The following is a 17,049-nucleotide window of genomic DNA, read 5'->3' as shown; positions in this document are numbered from 1 at the left end:
GTGGCTGTGAGTGATGGGGAGAGGCTCATGGCCAGAGATGGCACTGAAGAATTAGGTCAGGGCATGATTATAACAGGACTTAGGGTGGCATGTGACAGTCTGGATATTAACCTGAAAGTAATGTTGAGTCAGAAGGATACAAAGCATGGAAGCAGTGTGTATAGATATGCTTTTAGAAAAATAATTGGCATCAGGATAAATGATAAACTGAAGGGGCTAAGACAGGGAGATGCAAACCGGATAAAAAGCTATCGTAGTTAGAGCAAAGGAACAGGATGATGATCTAAACCAAGGCAGTGAAAGTGGAAATGGAGACAAGAAAATTTCAAGAGATATTTGGAATAAAAAACGGAGATCACTTGGTGACTAAAGGATGTGAATGAAGAGGAAAAATAGTTACCATTTTACAACTCTGGGTGACATGGAGGATAGTAGATCCATTCCCCACATTATGAAATGGTCAGGCTGAAAGAAGGAGAAGGTAGGGAGCTTAGTAACAGATTTATTGAACATTTTTAACTAAGCCACATTTCCTAATTATCTCTCTTTGGGTATGGCAACTGGGTTAGTCTAACATGACAAGAACCATTAGATTTCAATAGCTAGAACTGAGTGGGATTAGAATAATTTATCATGAGTTGACTGGGAGATTTGGAAATGGAGCTGTCAGAGGCTTAGTCTGGGGATATCTGTCATTACAAAAAAGTAGAATTTTAATAAATGGGAGAAGGCAAAATTTATTTCATTAAAGGAGAAGGAAACGAGAGTGAAGACGAGTGTTTTTGGAAGAAGCCTGTTAACTCCTAGTTGTGGTCCTGCATTTGTCGTTGGTCAAGTTGAACAATGTTGGTGATGGAACACAGAGGCTCTCAAATGAGCAAATGGGGATTTGGAGCTTTGGGGGAAACTTCAGTGGTACGCTGATGTAGTCATTCCATAAAGCACTGGTATATCCATCCATCCAATAAATATTTATTGAATATCTGCTAAGAGCCATACATACTGAAAGAGTTGGGAGAGTTTAGACAGATTTTAAAAGAAGCAACACCAAATCTTGGTCAGAACACTCAAAGATGCAGACCTCCATTCCACAGGGAATCCAGAGATATGACAGGAATAATTAAAGTGAATTAATACCTACTTAGGGTTGACTGGGGCTTCCTGAGTGCCTCAGTGGGTAAAGAATCTGCCTGCCAATGCAGGAGACAAACAGGAAATACAGGCTTGATACCAGGATCTGGAAAATCCCCTGGAGGAGGAAAATCCCCTGGAGGAGGAAATGGCAACACACTCCAGTATTCTCACCTGAAAAAATCCCATGGGCAAAGGAGCCTGACAGGCTACAGTCCACAAAGTCACAAAGAGTCAGACACAACTGAGCGACTAAGCACAAGCACTGGTTTGACTGGACTGTTTTTAGCTATGGCTCACATTTTTTGTTTTTTTCTCAAGGTTTACTTATGTTCAAATAAGCTCCTTATAAACTATGTGTGTGTGTGTGTATATATATATATATATATAGAGAGAGAGAGAGAGAGTTTATTTTTTCATGATACTCATATTCTTTCTTCTAAGAATGGGAAAAGAGCATTTCAAAAGGAGAAGAGAGACTGCTATTACTCTAAAACTGTTAGGAATCTTTATGTTTAAGAAAATCAAGACAAATACTAGCAAAAATATGATAGTAAAACAAAGACTCCCTTTTACAGATCAGTGTGCAGACCAGAAAGCCTCTAAATATTTCTGCTCTCAGAAAATATTTTTCCATCAATTTAATTCTGTGTGATTGCTGTCTAGGGCCTACTGAAGGGAGTAGAATTCTTTCAAATGTTGGTTCTATTAAAATGTACTTGGCTGCACAACTATAAACAGTTGATGCAGCAATCTTTATTGCCTTCAGTTTTAAAGTACAGACTCAAAAAGAGAAAAGTTCCATTAACAGTGGTTGTCGCTAAAGATTACAGGACAAATCTCACATTAAGTGGATTTTTATCCAGTGTGCTTTTCTTGGCACAATTTCACATATATGATCTAGTACATAAATATAGAAACCAATGAACAAGTTATATCCTTTCTCAGACCTTAGGATAATTTAGAATGGCAGAACTAAGAACCATTGATTTCTTTTTTGTCTCAAATGCTGGATCAATGATTCTTACAGCATGGACAGTAATAAATAAGTAGTGTCATGTGGGTAGTAAACGACTGATATTTTCATAGCTCTAGCCTGTATCTTAATTTTTTCCTCAGTAGTAACATGATATGTATAACAAATGCATCATGGAACCTGAGTTCAAGTCTGAAGCTCTTCCATTTAACAGCTGTCTAAACTTGGGAAAGTCATCTAATCATAATAATCTTCTCTAGAGCATTTAACGTATACTTCTATAGACTATAGGCATCCTTCTCTATAATATCATTAACTATCTTTTGACATGCTATCATATTAGATGTGCTATATTAACTCCTCCCAAAATGCTCTGAGGTAGATACTATGATTATCCACATTTTCCAGATGAAGAAATAGACTCAGAGAAGTTAGGTGATTTCTCAAGGTCAAACTGGAACTTGAATTGAGCACCTCGAACAAAGGTCCATAGGTTTGGTCATTAGACTCTATTTGTGATTCTGGGAATTTTGATTTTCTCATCTGTAAACTAGAAATCATAGCCATGAATCTCTCAGGATTTTACCAAGAATTATTATAAAATGCAATATTACTTTAAAAGGGGATTACTGTTATAGTTGTTCTATTCTCTGATTCCCAGATTGAAAGATAGGGTACTGCTTTTTTTCCTTTGTCCCCCAAATTCAATCCCCCCACATCCTACTGACCTGTTCTTCCTAATATCTTCAAGAGTTATTCATTCTTCTCCATTCCAGTTTCTCCAACTGTGCAAGCGAGAGTGCTCATCACTTCTTATAATTTTGGGAACTGTGTGGTTATTTTTCTTGCTCCAGCTTTCCTCACCCTGATCTAGTCTGCTCACACTATCTGGTTAATATACACAAAGCACCATATTTCCATTGCCATGTGTCACTCTTTACTGCTTATTAGCTAAAGACATCCTAATATAGTCACCCTGATATTTGGAACTCTGGGTCCATTGGTCTTATATTATATATTCAAACTCATTTCTCAGTAGAATCTAATGGAATTGGGAGGGGACATTATCTGTCATGTATGAAGCCTTGCTCTTATGTGGTGGAAAAGATTAGGCATAGACCTCATGAAAGGGAGACCAGGACCCACACCAAATAAATACACATAGTAAATTACAATGATAAAGAAAGAATGGTATGAGGGTGAAAATTAGCCTAGTATAGAGGTTCAGGGAAATTTCACTGAAACAAAATAAGACCATTCATCTTGCATTCCCCATCACCATGAACTTAGTTCTTCTCTTCCTTCCCTTGAAAAACTTCTGATCCTTTCCATGCATTTCCAACCATCCTTTTAGTCTTCCTCAGAATGCAACTTAAGTCCTACTTACAATATGAAGCTTTGCTAACTTCTCCAGCCTCCAAAGATTGAACTTTTTAACAAATCCTCATGCATTTGTGATTCTTCATTCCTGCTATCTGTTGATAATGCAGTAGATTATGGGTTTCAGGGAGAGGTATGGGTGACTAAACAACAAACAGCTCCCACAACTTGATGACAGATGTTTTTATCTAAAAATCCCATGTTCTTCCCCTCTAGATTCCACATAGAGTTATACTAAATGAGGGTTTGTTTAATGAATAGTTGAATATTCAGGAGTTGTACACATCTCGATTTCTAAAATCTAAGTAACAAAAGTAGGCACCAGAATCATGGTTCTAATACATTAAGTAACCTTTCTAATGTTTGAGATTAAGCTAATCCCACTCTTGCTCATTTGCTTTAGGTTTTATTTGAGTTTAAAATTGATACTCTTTGTATTAACATTGCAGAAAAACTGACAACCTATTGTTCTGGAGGTCTGGCTACATTACCTAATGTTAACACAGAATTTATAATAACCCCAAAACTGAGCCAGCCTAGGAAATTCACTGGTCCCTATCATTTACTCTCCAGATTATATATTTAGTGCTAAATTCCCACAAAAAAACCTAAAGATAATTCACCAAAATAAAGACCTTAAGTTTCAGCCCTTGGCATGTTGCTGAGATGAGAGGAATGTAATCCATGTAACAAAGCTCTGTGGGCTTTTTTCCTGGTTTCCAGAGCTCAGTTTAGCATGCAGTCTTGTTTTTCGTTTGTTTGTTTGTTTTTTGATTGCTAAATCATGTCTGACTTTTTGTGACCCCAAGGACTGCAGCCCGCCAGACTCCTCTGTCCATGGGGTTTCCAGGCAAGAACACTGGAGTGGGTTGCCATTTCTTTCTCCAGCGGATCTTCCTGGTAAGGAATCAAACTCTTGTCTCCTGCATTGGCGGGTGGATTCTTTACCAGTTAGCCACCAGGGAAGTCAAACATGCAATCTTAAAAATAGCTAATTGAAAGTAACAGGATTCAGTAGAGGTAGGTGAAGTTTTCAATGGAGATTGAGCTCAATTTTGGTGCAAAATTTTGCCACAGTATAAGGGCTTAGGTATGCCGTGTTGTTCTGGGATTCACTTGCTTCCCTTTGTCTGTGGGTTAAATATCAAAGCACAGTACTAGTCATAGAAGGGGAATTCCAGTTGAACCACACTTATTTCTCCACTGTAATCTGCTTTCACTCTTAAAAGACTGTATCCAAAATATTGGCACAATGATACAAAGTTCATTCTACACAGAACCTTGGAGTTCCATATCTCCTATAATTTTTATATCTATAATAACTTCTACCCTTTATACAAGATGTCCTTTCAACGAATATGATAAAATAATAACCTGCATAAGAAACAAACATTTTGGGGACATCCCTGGCGGTCCAGTGGTTAAGACTTTGCTCCCCAGTGCAGGGGGCGCAGGTTCAATCCCTGGTCGGGGAGCTAAAAACCCACATGCCTGGCGGCCAAAAACCAAAACATGAAACGGAAACAGTATTGTAACAAATTCAATAAAGACTAAAAAAAAAAAAAAGAAACAAACAAACATTTTGGCCTGTACTCCCCAGTCTTCCTTTGACTTGTAAATAAATCTGAATGGATTTCTTCATATCTCAAGTCTTCATGTATTATTGTACCAGATTTGTTCATTCGTTCAACAAATGTTTGTTGGGTAACTACTAAATGCCCTGCAATATTCCAGACAGTGATTCTGTTAGCTACGCCAAGAGCAGAGTGAGTGTTTCTAATAGAGATGAGTGATTCTGTCTAACAGACAGCAAGGTGAGTAGAAAGAGAAATTGGGTAGTAAGATCAAAGTACATCTTGGCTTCAACACTTACTTAGTGAGATCTGTCACTGAAACGTCTGAAATGAATATCTTTATCTACAAAACAGCAACAGTTCAAAAAATATTTAAAGAAGCTTCCATGTGCGGACATCTGTGCCAGGTGCAAGGAATGCAGTACGGCCTCAAGCAGATGAGGACTCTGCATGATGGGGCTGGATACTTCAAGCATGTTTAGTGCATGTTGTATTGTACCACTGCCTCTTGCTAGTCCATGTGATGGTTTTTAAATGTGTTCACAGACTATTTGACACTCTTTCCTCCAAAAGGCAGAACCTAATTCCTTTGCCCCTGAATATGTGTCAGACTTAGTGACCTGTTTCTAATGAATAGAACATGGTAGATAATGTGCTCTGAGGCTTCCCAGGGTAGGTGACAAAAAGGACAGTTTTCACTTGACTGTCGCTTGCATTGCTGGGTCTGGCGGAGCAGCTGCCATGCCAAGAGGACACTGAAACAACTTACAGACAGAAGCTGAGGCTCCTCATCAACAGTTGGTACCAACCCGTTAGTCAGGTAAGCAATCTACCTGGAAAACAGACATTCCAGCCCTAGTCAAGGTATCATATGAAGGCAACCCTAGCCAAATTTTAACTGTAATCTCATGACAGACTCAAAGCTAAAACTGCACAGTTAAGCAGTAACCAAATTCTGGCCTGTAGAATTCATTCCACAGACTGTATAGTCCGTGGGGTCATAAAGAGTTGGACACGACTGAGTGATTTTCACTTTCACAAGGCTTCTAGTACTACAGAAGAAGATCCAAACTCCTAAGTCTAGTATTAAAAACTGTACATGATTGTTGGATAATCAACAAGAACTACTGCATAGCACATGGAACTCTGCTCAATGTTATGTTGCAGGCTGGATGGGGGGAGGGGAGTTTGGAGAAGAATGGATACATGTATATATATGGCTGGGCTTCCCAGGTGGTATAGTGATTAAAGAATCTGCCTGTCAGTGCAAGAGATGCAGGAGACGCAGGTTCTATCCCTGGTTCAGAAAGAACCAGGAGTAGGAAATGGCAACCCACTCCAGTATTGTTGCCTGGATAATCCCATAGACAGAGGAGCCTGGCAGACTACAATCCATGGGGTCTCAAAGAGTTGAATGGGAATAAATGACTGAACATGCATATGTATGGCTGAGTCCCTTTGCTGTTCCTCTGAAACTATCATAGTATTATTAATTGGCTATACTCAATACAAAATAAAAAGTTATGTTAAAAAAAAGAGTTGGGTGTGGACCAGGAAAATTTGAATGTTAAAAGAAAAAAACAAACCACAAACATTACATGATAGAATGACTCCCAACTTGATCTCCTCTACTCTTTAGCACACTCTACTTTGGCCAAATCAGTCAGTCTTAAAGGAAATCAACCCTGAATACTCATTGGAAGGACTGATGCTGAAACTCCAATAATTTGGCCACCTGATGTGAACAGCTGGTTCATTAGAAAAGACCCTGATGCTGGGAGAGATTGAGGGCAAAAGAAGAGGACAACAAAGGATGAGATGGTTGGATGGCATCACCAACTCAATGAACATGAACTTGGGTAAACTTTGGGAGATAGTGATGGACAGGGAAGCCTGGTTTGCTACAGTCCATAGAGTTGTAAAGAATTGGACAAGACTGGTGACTGAACAACAACAACCTGTTTGTTACAGATGTGGGCATGCCATGTAGAATATGAATCTCCAGAAGCATTTTTGTATCATCTCCACAGAAGGCAGTAATTCTAAAACAATGAAACAATTTTTTGGACAGTTTTCTCATCCTCCTAATATCTATGAAACTAGCAGCACAGTGATGCAGTGTTAGAGTGTGAAGCACTTGTTTAAGTGAAACTGGATTCCCCAGGGTATGTAACTTAACCATGAAATCACCTTGGAGAAATATCTGTGCAGAAAACTTCAGGAAATTATTAGTACTTCCTTCCTTAGTCACCAGTCAGACAGTACTCTCTGAGATGAGGCCTTCTCCTCAATTGTCCTGAAAATGCTGTCTTCAACATGAGACGTGAAAAATGGTAAACCTGTGGACATCTTTAGGATTGCAGCAACAGATTCAGCGCTAAAATGAGGCAGAAAATGCTGGGAATGGTGGCAAGATAACTGAGGGTGAAAGCAAATTCTTCTTTAAGATTACACAAAGAATTAAATTCATGCAACTGACTTAAAATAAGAAAAGATAATTAAAAAGAAAGGAAAAAATAGCTCTCAAACATTGGGTTGCAAAAGAATCATCTAAGGAGTTCTTTAAACTGTCAGGTCCTCAACACCGCCCCCAGTCACCACATTCAGCACCTCATCACCTCATCATCTCTACCACCTTCTCCATCTCCATCACCAGGTGACAATTCAGAAAGCCTAGAGTCAAACCCCTGAAATCTACATCTTTCATCAAGTGTATTTAGATGATTTTGATTAAGGTAGAGTGGTTAAGGGTATCTGTTTGTAAATCATGAGTGTAGAAAAAAGATAAGAAGAAAAAATACTGTCAGTATTGTGATTCTTCTATCATTTTCTCTTTAGCTACAATTTCACTTCCCAGAGTTGCTCTAAATTGTGTTAGTCTCATCTGGGCAGTATGAAATTAAAGGATTATAGCTAGTTGTGCATGGAAAACCTCCATATTATAAAGAGTGGTGGTGGTGGTTTACTTGCTCAGTCATGTCCAACTCTTTTCGATCCCATGGACTGTCTAAAGAAACCTGGATTTGAAAATCTGGGAAGAAAGTGAGGAATTAAAGGAGGGGGTGTTTAAAAATTTCCCATTTCCAGGGCAATCAAGAGATCATGAAAATGAAAAGTGAAGTGCAAGTTTTAAAACCAGAATTCTGTGCTCAAACCACTTACAAGTTTCTACTAAACCATCTTTGATTCTGCTGCAGGAGCTTTTTCTAAAATGTTATCTGATCCCAATGTTCAGATTTTACTTGTGTGTACGTTTTTGTGTTACATGCATAGAAAAGAGTATGAGAAAAAGTATACTGAAATGTTAACAGTGGTTATCTTTAGAAGGAAAGCTTATATGGGGCTTCTTTCTGAGACATTAATACTTAAGTTACTAAACTTTTAAATAGTAAGTATGTAATTCTATGGTCAGAAAAAAACATACTTAAACAAAAGTAATCTACTAAAAAGTTCAGCCTCTTCAAAATAAAGTCCAATATTTTTAATATTGACCAAAAAGCCTCATCTCCCAATGCTCGCAATAAACATTCTTTTTTCAGACAGCAAACTCCAAATTCCTGGCACATCTAACTCATGTCCTGTGCCCTCACTCATGTTGACCACTGTCTGTTAGGAATGCAAAGACACTGTCCATCTGACAAACTCCTACTCATTCCTCAAGAGCCATGCTAAGACATTGGGTCTTCCTGTGAAGTCCTTCCTGATACCCCAGGCAGTGCCATATGAGCCACGCTGGAGCCTAAGGCAAAAGAAAAAGCAGTAATGTTGATCTTGATTTTACTTAAAATTTTGGTATTTTGTATGCAGAATTTTAAAATTAATTGATATTTTAAAATATAAAATATGACTGAACTTGATTGCTGAGTTTTTGTTAACCTCTCAAATTTTGCCTTGGATATGCCTCCTTGTAGCCCCAGCCCTGATTCCAGGTAAAATTTTCTGGACCCCATCTTCTCTGCTGCTTCTGGTCTTGGTCCTACCTCCACTGTGGAATTTATTGCATTTATATTTATTGGTTATAGTTCCTGATGTATAGTCTGATGTAGACTTTTTGCTCTGAGTCCTCATGATGTTCTGGATCAGCACAGACATAAGAGATACGTTTTAAATATGTGACAATAATAAGATAAATGTGAAACTTTAATTAGCTCTTAAATTTTCTGAGCCAGTTTCTTTATCAGTCAAATAATAAGAGACTAGATTGTATCAATGATGCTCAATTATTGATATTATACTCTCTATATATATTAAAAATATAAACAACATTTTATATCATAAATAATATAAAAATAACATCCAACACTAATGTAGCTCTTATTATGTCCCAGGAACTTTTCTAAGTATTTAACAAGTATTAATTCATTTAATTCTCACAACAACTCTGTGAAGTAGGTGCTATCATTAACTTCAATATACAGATACGGAAAATGAGGCTCCAAGTATCCAAGAAATTTACCCAAAGCTTGTGTTTGAATCCATATTTAAATTTATTTAACTTATATGCAGAGTACATCATGAGAAACACTGGGCTGGAGGAAGCACAAGCTGGAATCAAGATTGCTGGGAGAAATACCAATAACCTCAGATATGCAGATGACACCATCCTTATGGCAGAAAGTGAAGATGAACTAGAGCCTCTTGATGAAAGTGAAAGAGGAGAGTCAAAAAGTTGGCTTAAAGTTCAACATTCAGAAAACTAAGATCATGGCATCTGGTCCCATCACTTCATAGCAAATAGATGGGGAAACAGTGGCTGACTTTATTTGGGGGGGCTCCAAAATCACTGCAGATGGTGACTGCAGTCATGAAATTAAAAGACACTTACTCCTTGGAAGAAAAGTTATGACCAAGCTATACAGCATATTAAAAAGCAGAGACATTACTTTGCCAACAAAAGGAGTCTAGTCAAGGCTATGGTTTTTCGAGTAGTCATATAAGGATGTGAGAGTTAAACTATAAAGAAAGCTGAGTACTAAAGAATTGATGCTTCTGAATTATGGTGTTGGAGAAGACTCTTGAGAGTCCCTTGGACTGCAAGGAGATCCAACCAGTCCATCCTAAAGGAGATCAGTCCTGGGTGTTCATTGGAAGGACTGATGTTGAAGCTGAAACTCCAATACTTTGGCCACCTGATGCAAAGAGCTGACTCATTTGAAAAGACCCTGATGCTAGGAAAGATTGAGGGCATGAAGAGAAGGGGATGGCAGGGGATGAGATGTTTGGATGGCATCACTGACTCAATGGATGTGGGTTTGGGTAGACTCCGGGAGTTGGTGATGGACAAGGAGGCCTGGCGTGCTGCGGTTCATGGGGTTGCAGAGAGTTGGACATAACTGAGCAACTGAACTGATGAGAAGAACTGACTCATTTGAAAAGACCCTGATGCTGGGAAAGATTGAAGGCAGTAGGAGAAGGGTATGACAGAGGATGAGTTGGTTAGATGGCATCACCCACTCAAAGGACATGAGTTTGGGTAAACTCTGGGAGTTGGTGATGGACAAGGAGGCCTGGAATGCTGCGGTTCATGGGGTTGCATAGAGTTGGACACAGCTGAGTGACTGAACTTAACTGAACTGTGTTTGAATCCAGGCAGTTTGGATCTCTAGTCTGTGCTCTAAGCCCCTACATTGCCTCTCACAATAGTAATGATTTTATATATAAGCATAAATATGTAAATACATAATTGAAATAAAGATTTTACTTTTTAAATGTGAAAATACCATAAGTCACTCTAATTCTAACCTGCAACGAAATTCTAACTGACCTGAGACAAGCCAATATTGTATGCTGTGACATTTCTTCAGTGAGAGATACTTTCACTCTAAAAATACACTGGCTTATTTATCTAAGCAAAGGACATGATATGACCTAATCAAAGAGAATGAGAAAATTTTGAATAGTGAGAGCAGTATAAAAATGAATAAGGTTTGGTAAGCCAGGTTTCCTGGGTGATGCTTAAAGGAAGGTTTAATAAAGCAGTCACTCAGGAAAACACGCAGCCAGCCAACCATGAAGCCAGACACTTACCTGTGAGCCTGTGTGGGGGCTAGATACCCACTGACAAGTGCAAACAATTGGCTGAAATCACCTCGTTAAATCAGGCTCTGAGTTTCAAGGGTATAATGGAAACATCGACTGATAGTAGTCACATTACTATACTTGTAAGAATTTTATAAGAAATCATTTATTTATTTGTATTTATCATACAGGCTTGGATATTAGAGGTCCCTATGTGATCATAATAGGAATTCCTCTGGCCTAGAAGAAAAGGAAAGAATAGGGAAAAGGAGTGAAAAAGAAGACACGTGGCTCGCAGAGCCACTTTTCAGTGAGGCAGTAACTCTGGGAAGCTTGTCAGGTGAATCATCAAAAGTAGGGGTGATGTGAAATGACCAGAAAAAAAAAAAAAATCTCCTCCTCCTCCTCTCCTCCTCCACTATGCAATCAACAGCTATTCTTTACTCTTTATTTTTCTACTTGTTAAATTGTTATTGTACTTGAAGGTAATTCCGGGTCTCTGGTGCAACTCAGGGTACCGAGCCTAAGAGGGGATTAGTTGAGAAATCCTTGTCGTGTTATGCAGCATTAGGGTGTGCATGAGGATTGTGTGAGAGACTGGCAGAATTCCAAGTCAGAGCGATGGGCCACCGCCAGCAGGAGCTGTGGCCGGCCCTGTTCCCGTCCCCCTTCCTTCTGCTCCACACCATCTGCCCGAAAACCAGAAGCAGCACAGTCACCGTCTAACCCCAGACTCAGTGTCTATGACTTTCCAGAATTTATCTCCGTGTTACCATCTAAAGGGTCAGTAGTGTTTCCAAAAAAAGTTAACTACTGATTTACAGATGGAAGAAGTAAATGACAGGACTCTGGCTTTGAAATTCAAAAACTGTTCCAACATTTTATGGAACTTAAGCAAGAAGCAGACTATAAATCTCTCCCACACAAAAATCTCTTGTATGCATTCACAAGGACTTATTAATTTGTGAGGGAAATCCCCAGGTGAATCTACCTGGGGAGGAGTGACAGAGCTTTATATCTATTTTCTTTTCCTAATATAACCATATAGACATTTTTGATAGCACAGTCATATTTATTTGGATCAGAGAAGTAAAAATCAAACCCTAAACAAGTTAACTTCTTGTCCTTCACCCACCTGATTTACACTGATAATTTTCTTATTATTATCCATCTCTGAGTGAGTTTTGTAATCCAAGTATCCATATCAATTTTTCAAACTATCAAATTCTGACCAATATATTGCACTCCTATTTTGTTCACTATGTTGGGAATTATGCTGTATCTGAGAAGAATTTGAAGTTATATGATTTAAAGTTATATATACACATACTATCTGTCCAATGAGTCAAGATTAAGCAAAAGTCATTCAAAAGCCACTACTAGCTAATACATTCACAAGAAAGACATCAAGGAAAAATAGCTGTAATCTGAATGGTCAGGAAGGTGAAAGAGTAGGCCATAGATGGGAACTTGTTGTTTAATAGATGATGAGGAGGAGCTATGAACATGGGATATGTGGAAGACTTTCAGACGTGGTTTCTTTAGGCACATGCAACATACTGCCCAACAGAAAAAACAGAAAGCTGGATGAATCCTAATTATGAAGGTCTTGAAAGTGAGACAAAGAAGAGTTGAAACTTGACTGATCTAAAGAATATTTTAGGGATATCCCTGATGGCAAAATGTGGGAAGTGTTAGAGGCAGTGCTTCCAGAGATGCACACCCCCCCCCCAAACAAAACAAAACAAAACAAAACCTTTTGAAGAAATCCAGGCATGAAGCAAGGAGATCTTGAACCAAAAGGTGGCAGGAAGGATGGAAGGGAAGGGAAAACATCCAGGATGCATTTCACAAGATGGGTTCCGAACTGAAGGATAGTGGTTTGGGGAGGTGAGGTAAAGCAAGGAGTCAGGATGACTCAGACGGTTCTAACCTGAGAGACGGCCTAGTGTGGCTGGCACACCTGAGATGGAGAAACTGGATGGGGCAAGCCTCAGCAGAAGGTGAGCGATGACGAGCTCTGAGCTTCCCAGAACAAAGCCTACATTAATTTCAGCCAATCAACACAGAAAAGCATATTGTTTACTGTAGGTCCCTCAACTATTACTATTAAATCATGAGTGTTATGGGGAGTGTGATACACCTTGGAATTCTGTCCTCATGCATTTGTCTTTATTTCCATAAAAACACGCCACACAAAAAGTCAGCAGCAAGAACAGGGCCAGATAAAAGCCTCACTTCTTGGACCTTCACAGCCTTCATCAGTGAGAGCCCTCATAAGCTCTTTCCTCTTAACAATTCAGATCCCAAAGATATAACAACACTCATGGATCCCACAAACTACCAATTAATCAATAATTCCAGTCTTTCTTCTTACATTTTTTCCCTAGAGCCACTGCCAAATTGAGTTCACTTTTACAACCTTGTTCTATCTCTGATAGTACTAACAGGTGGTATGAAGAAGAAAATGGAGAGGTTGTAAACTCGAATGAGTCAAACTTTAGGATTGCCATTGTTGGCCTTTGTAACCTGGAAAAACCCACTGTGTGGGTTGGGAGAGGGGAGGGAACTGTGGTTAAAATCAAGGCTCGGGCACATAGTAACTATGTGAACATTAGTAAATTACTTAACATTTCAATGCCTTCGTTATCTTTAAAATAGGAATAGTCATATTCAAGGAGAAGATGTAAGCATTAACTCAGGAAATATATGCAAAGAACTTAGCAAAGTACCTGCTGATGGTCAAGTTGTCAATAAAAATTTACTCTAATTATTATTTTTATCACATTCATGAAGGCAAAAGGTATGCTTTGGAAGCCAAAAGACATGCTAGGAATGATAACTTGCATTTACCCAAAGCTACTAAGTCACATCGGGATAGGTGGAATCAATAGCACCCTCTGATAACACAAGTTTGGATATCATTCCAGTTGGCACTTTCCCTTGCCTTCCAACAGTCCCCATTTCCAGATGTGGGATGGGTTGGGCTTCTTCTCTTCTGAGAGGGCAGGGATATTCGAAAGTGACCGTCTTGAGACAGTGGGTGTTTCATTCATCTCATGATCATATTTGTGGAATTTCCATTATGCTTTTAGTGATATTTCCACTAGAAAAAGAATGCTTTTCATTAACTTCATAAAAATGTGACTTCTTGTTGGCAAGACTACATTTTTTCTGGAGACCACTTATCTCACTATGGCAGGGTCTTACTACTCTTGAAAAGCAGTCGGCTCCTCACTGATGATGAACTGTTTGCCTGCCCTTTCATGAGGATGTACGTATTAAAGGGAGACAGAAGTAACTCACTGCACATTATAGCTTGACTTAGCCTAAATGTAATTTGGGAGTTTGGTTTGATTTTGTTTGCTTTTGCTCCCTAAGCATAACACTTTGGCTTTAATGTTTGCCTCTTGACAAGCCACTGCCTGTAGTGATTACAAGAGGTTGGAGCTATTTCAAACTTGGCGCCTTAGCCCATATCTTCTCCATATGAACAAGAAGCATCTGGGACTCCTGCCAGCCTGTGGAAAGTTTTCTTTACTTGGAACTTATTATTTGCGGGGGCAAGTTACCTAAGCTGTTGGTGGCAACACAAAAGGGAGTAAGTGAAGGCAGATGATGCTGAAAGTACGCATTTTGCCCCTGCCTGGCGATCACCACGGCAGGGACTGCAGCAGCTCCCTTATTCACCAGAAACCCAGTCTTCTCCAGGGCCCTCAGTCAGAAAGACTATGGAGGGAGTCCTTCCAGTTGACGGTATTTATTCTGAATGATTTATCAGTCCTACATACCTCCCTGGCTAATCTGGGAGCAGACGGTGCCCACGAGATGACAACTCCCATTTTCACCATAGCTGAGTTTCAACTGGGGTGTAGCCTGGAGTTTCATCCTCATTTCTCTATTGCCCAACTAGTACTGAAGAAGTCACTGTGGCCCGAAGATGATCTTTAATTTGTTAAGCAGGAGCTGATTTCTGTGATACTAGAACTGCAATGATTCATGCAGAATTTGTCAAACAGAGGCAGCGTTTCACATTAAAAACCATACATACCTCAGAATCTTCCTCTTGCCCATATTTTTGTATTTCATGATAGAGATGGAGAAGGAATTTATGTCCCTAATTTCTAATTTTTAGTCTACTTTTGTAAAACCTAACTAATTGAAACATGAAAAAATTAGTACTGACTACTAGATGTAAGAAATGTCAGTCCACAAGCTTAAAACCATATTCTGGAACCAGACTGTCTGGGTTCAGATTCTGACACCACCACTTACTAACTGTGCAATCTTGGATGAGTTACTTCATCACTTTGTGCCTTGGCTTTCTTGACTGTGAAATGAATGACACAGTCATTACACAGTAGAAGATCAGGAAGTATTTATCATGATTGTTACTACCTCATTTTATCTTTTGGTATAGTAGATGTAAGAAACAAAGAAAACAACAATTTTTAAAAAACAGAATTAAAAAACCTAAATCCAAACTGTCATTTTGAAGTTATTCCCTCTCTATCACAAGGGAGGGAAAAACATAACTGCATCTATACCAGTTTTATTTTTTTACTTTTTATCTATACCAGTTTTAGATTCTCTACACTACTCTACAGAATAGTACCTCCAATGATAAAATTACACTTTATACTCTATTAATTATAGGGTGAGCTGAAATCTTGGACATACTTTACATTTGAATCTATGTATAAGAGGATAAAATACCACACAAATCTCATGGAAAATGATTTAGTAAAAGTAGTTTTTAATGTCTTTCTCTCTTATTGCACATGAATGGATTTTAGAAAATTAAAATATCCTTGGGTCCCAGTGTTCTCATCTGTAAATTGAGAGGGTCCCATTCAGTTCTAATAACAAACCAATTGACAATTTTCTAGACTTAGCCTTATAAGGTCTGAGAGACCAATCAAAATACTTTTAATGTTTCAATTTTTCTATAAGTTTGTTCCCTCCTCCCCACAAACAATCACTTCAAAACCAATTATCATTAGAGTATGATAACAGGTTCACAGTTAAAAATGGTTATTCATTTCCTTTTGGACTGTGTGTTTTACAGAGCCTTTTATTTGATCTATGAAGCACTTGTCACAGTTTTTTTTTTCAAGCTTTTCTTCAAAATTGAGTGGGACAATAAGAACTCTCCATGATTTTCCCCCATGAATCTCTAAATCCTATTGTTGGTGGTGCTTTAGTCGCTAAGTCGTGCCTGACTCTTGTGACCCCGTGGTCTGTAGGCTCCTCTGTCCACGGGATTTTCCAGGCAAGCGTGCTGGAGTGAGTTGTCATTTCCTTTTCCACTAAATCCTACTGTGCTGTGCTTAGTCGCTAAGTCATGTCTGACTCTTTGCAACCCCATGGACTATAGCCTGCCAGGCTCCTCTGTCCGTGGGGATTCTCCAAGCTGCCATGCCCTCTTCCATGGGATCACCCTAATCCAAGGATCAAACCAGATTTCCCGCATTGCAGGCAGATTCTTTACCATCTGAGCCACCAGGGAAGCCCTTCCAACAGTATGCAATGGAATGAATCTGTTATAAAGAACTAATATATGAACAATATGAAGAAAATAAAATTATAATGTTTCTTATAAACAACCTAATGAAATCTCATCAATAACTCTACATAACAATTTGTGCAAAAGTCCTTTAGAAATGATTAGGTGCAATTCAAATGTAAGGAATTATTTATTCTAGCACCAAGAGTTTAAATGCTTCACACTAACTGAATCAATATTTTCTTTTGAATTATCATATTATGTACGATTCAAGTAGATTCCACCGTGGCTGTCATCTTACTTCTTAAAACCAGGTGATTGAAAAGCACTGTGATTATTTTTAAAAGCCACTAGCTCATTATTCTCTTTACAAATAATTCAGCACAGTATTCTTTTATTTGGTGAGCTACCATAACTAATCTGAAATGCAATTTGATTTCTCAGAAATCTTAGTTACAAACTTT

At 38.6% G+C, this 17,049-nt stretch overlaps 1 protein-coding gene across 1 annotated transcript in view; it reads right to left on the bottom strand.

The window, feature by feature from the left end:
- ABCA12 (ATP binding cassette subfamily A member 12) overlaps window positions 1-17,049 on the bottom strand; it is a 191,089-nt gene that overhangs the window by 157,151 nt on the left and 16,889 nt on the right. The gene's annotated exons all lie outside the window — the stretch shown is intronic.

Source organism: Muntiacus reevesi, chromosome 3 (assembly GCF_963930625.1).
Source record: "Muntiacus reevesi chromosome 3, mMunRee1.1, whole genome shotgun sequence".
NCBI lineage: Eukaryota > Metazoa > Chordata > Mammalia > Artiodactyla > Cervidae > Muntiacus > Muntiacus reevesi.
This window is presented reverse-complemented; position numbering and strand designations above follow the sequence as displayed.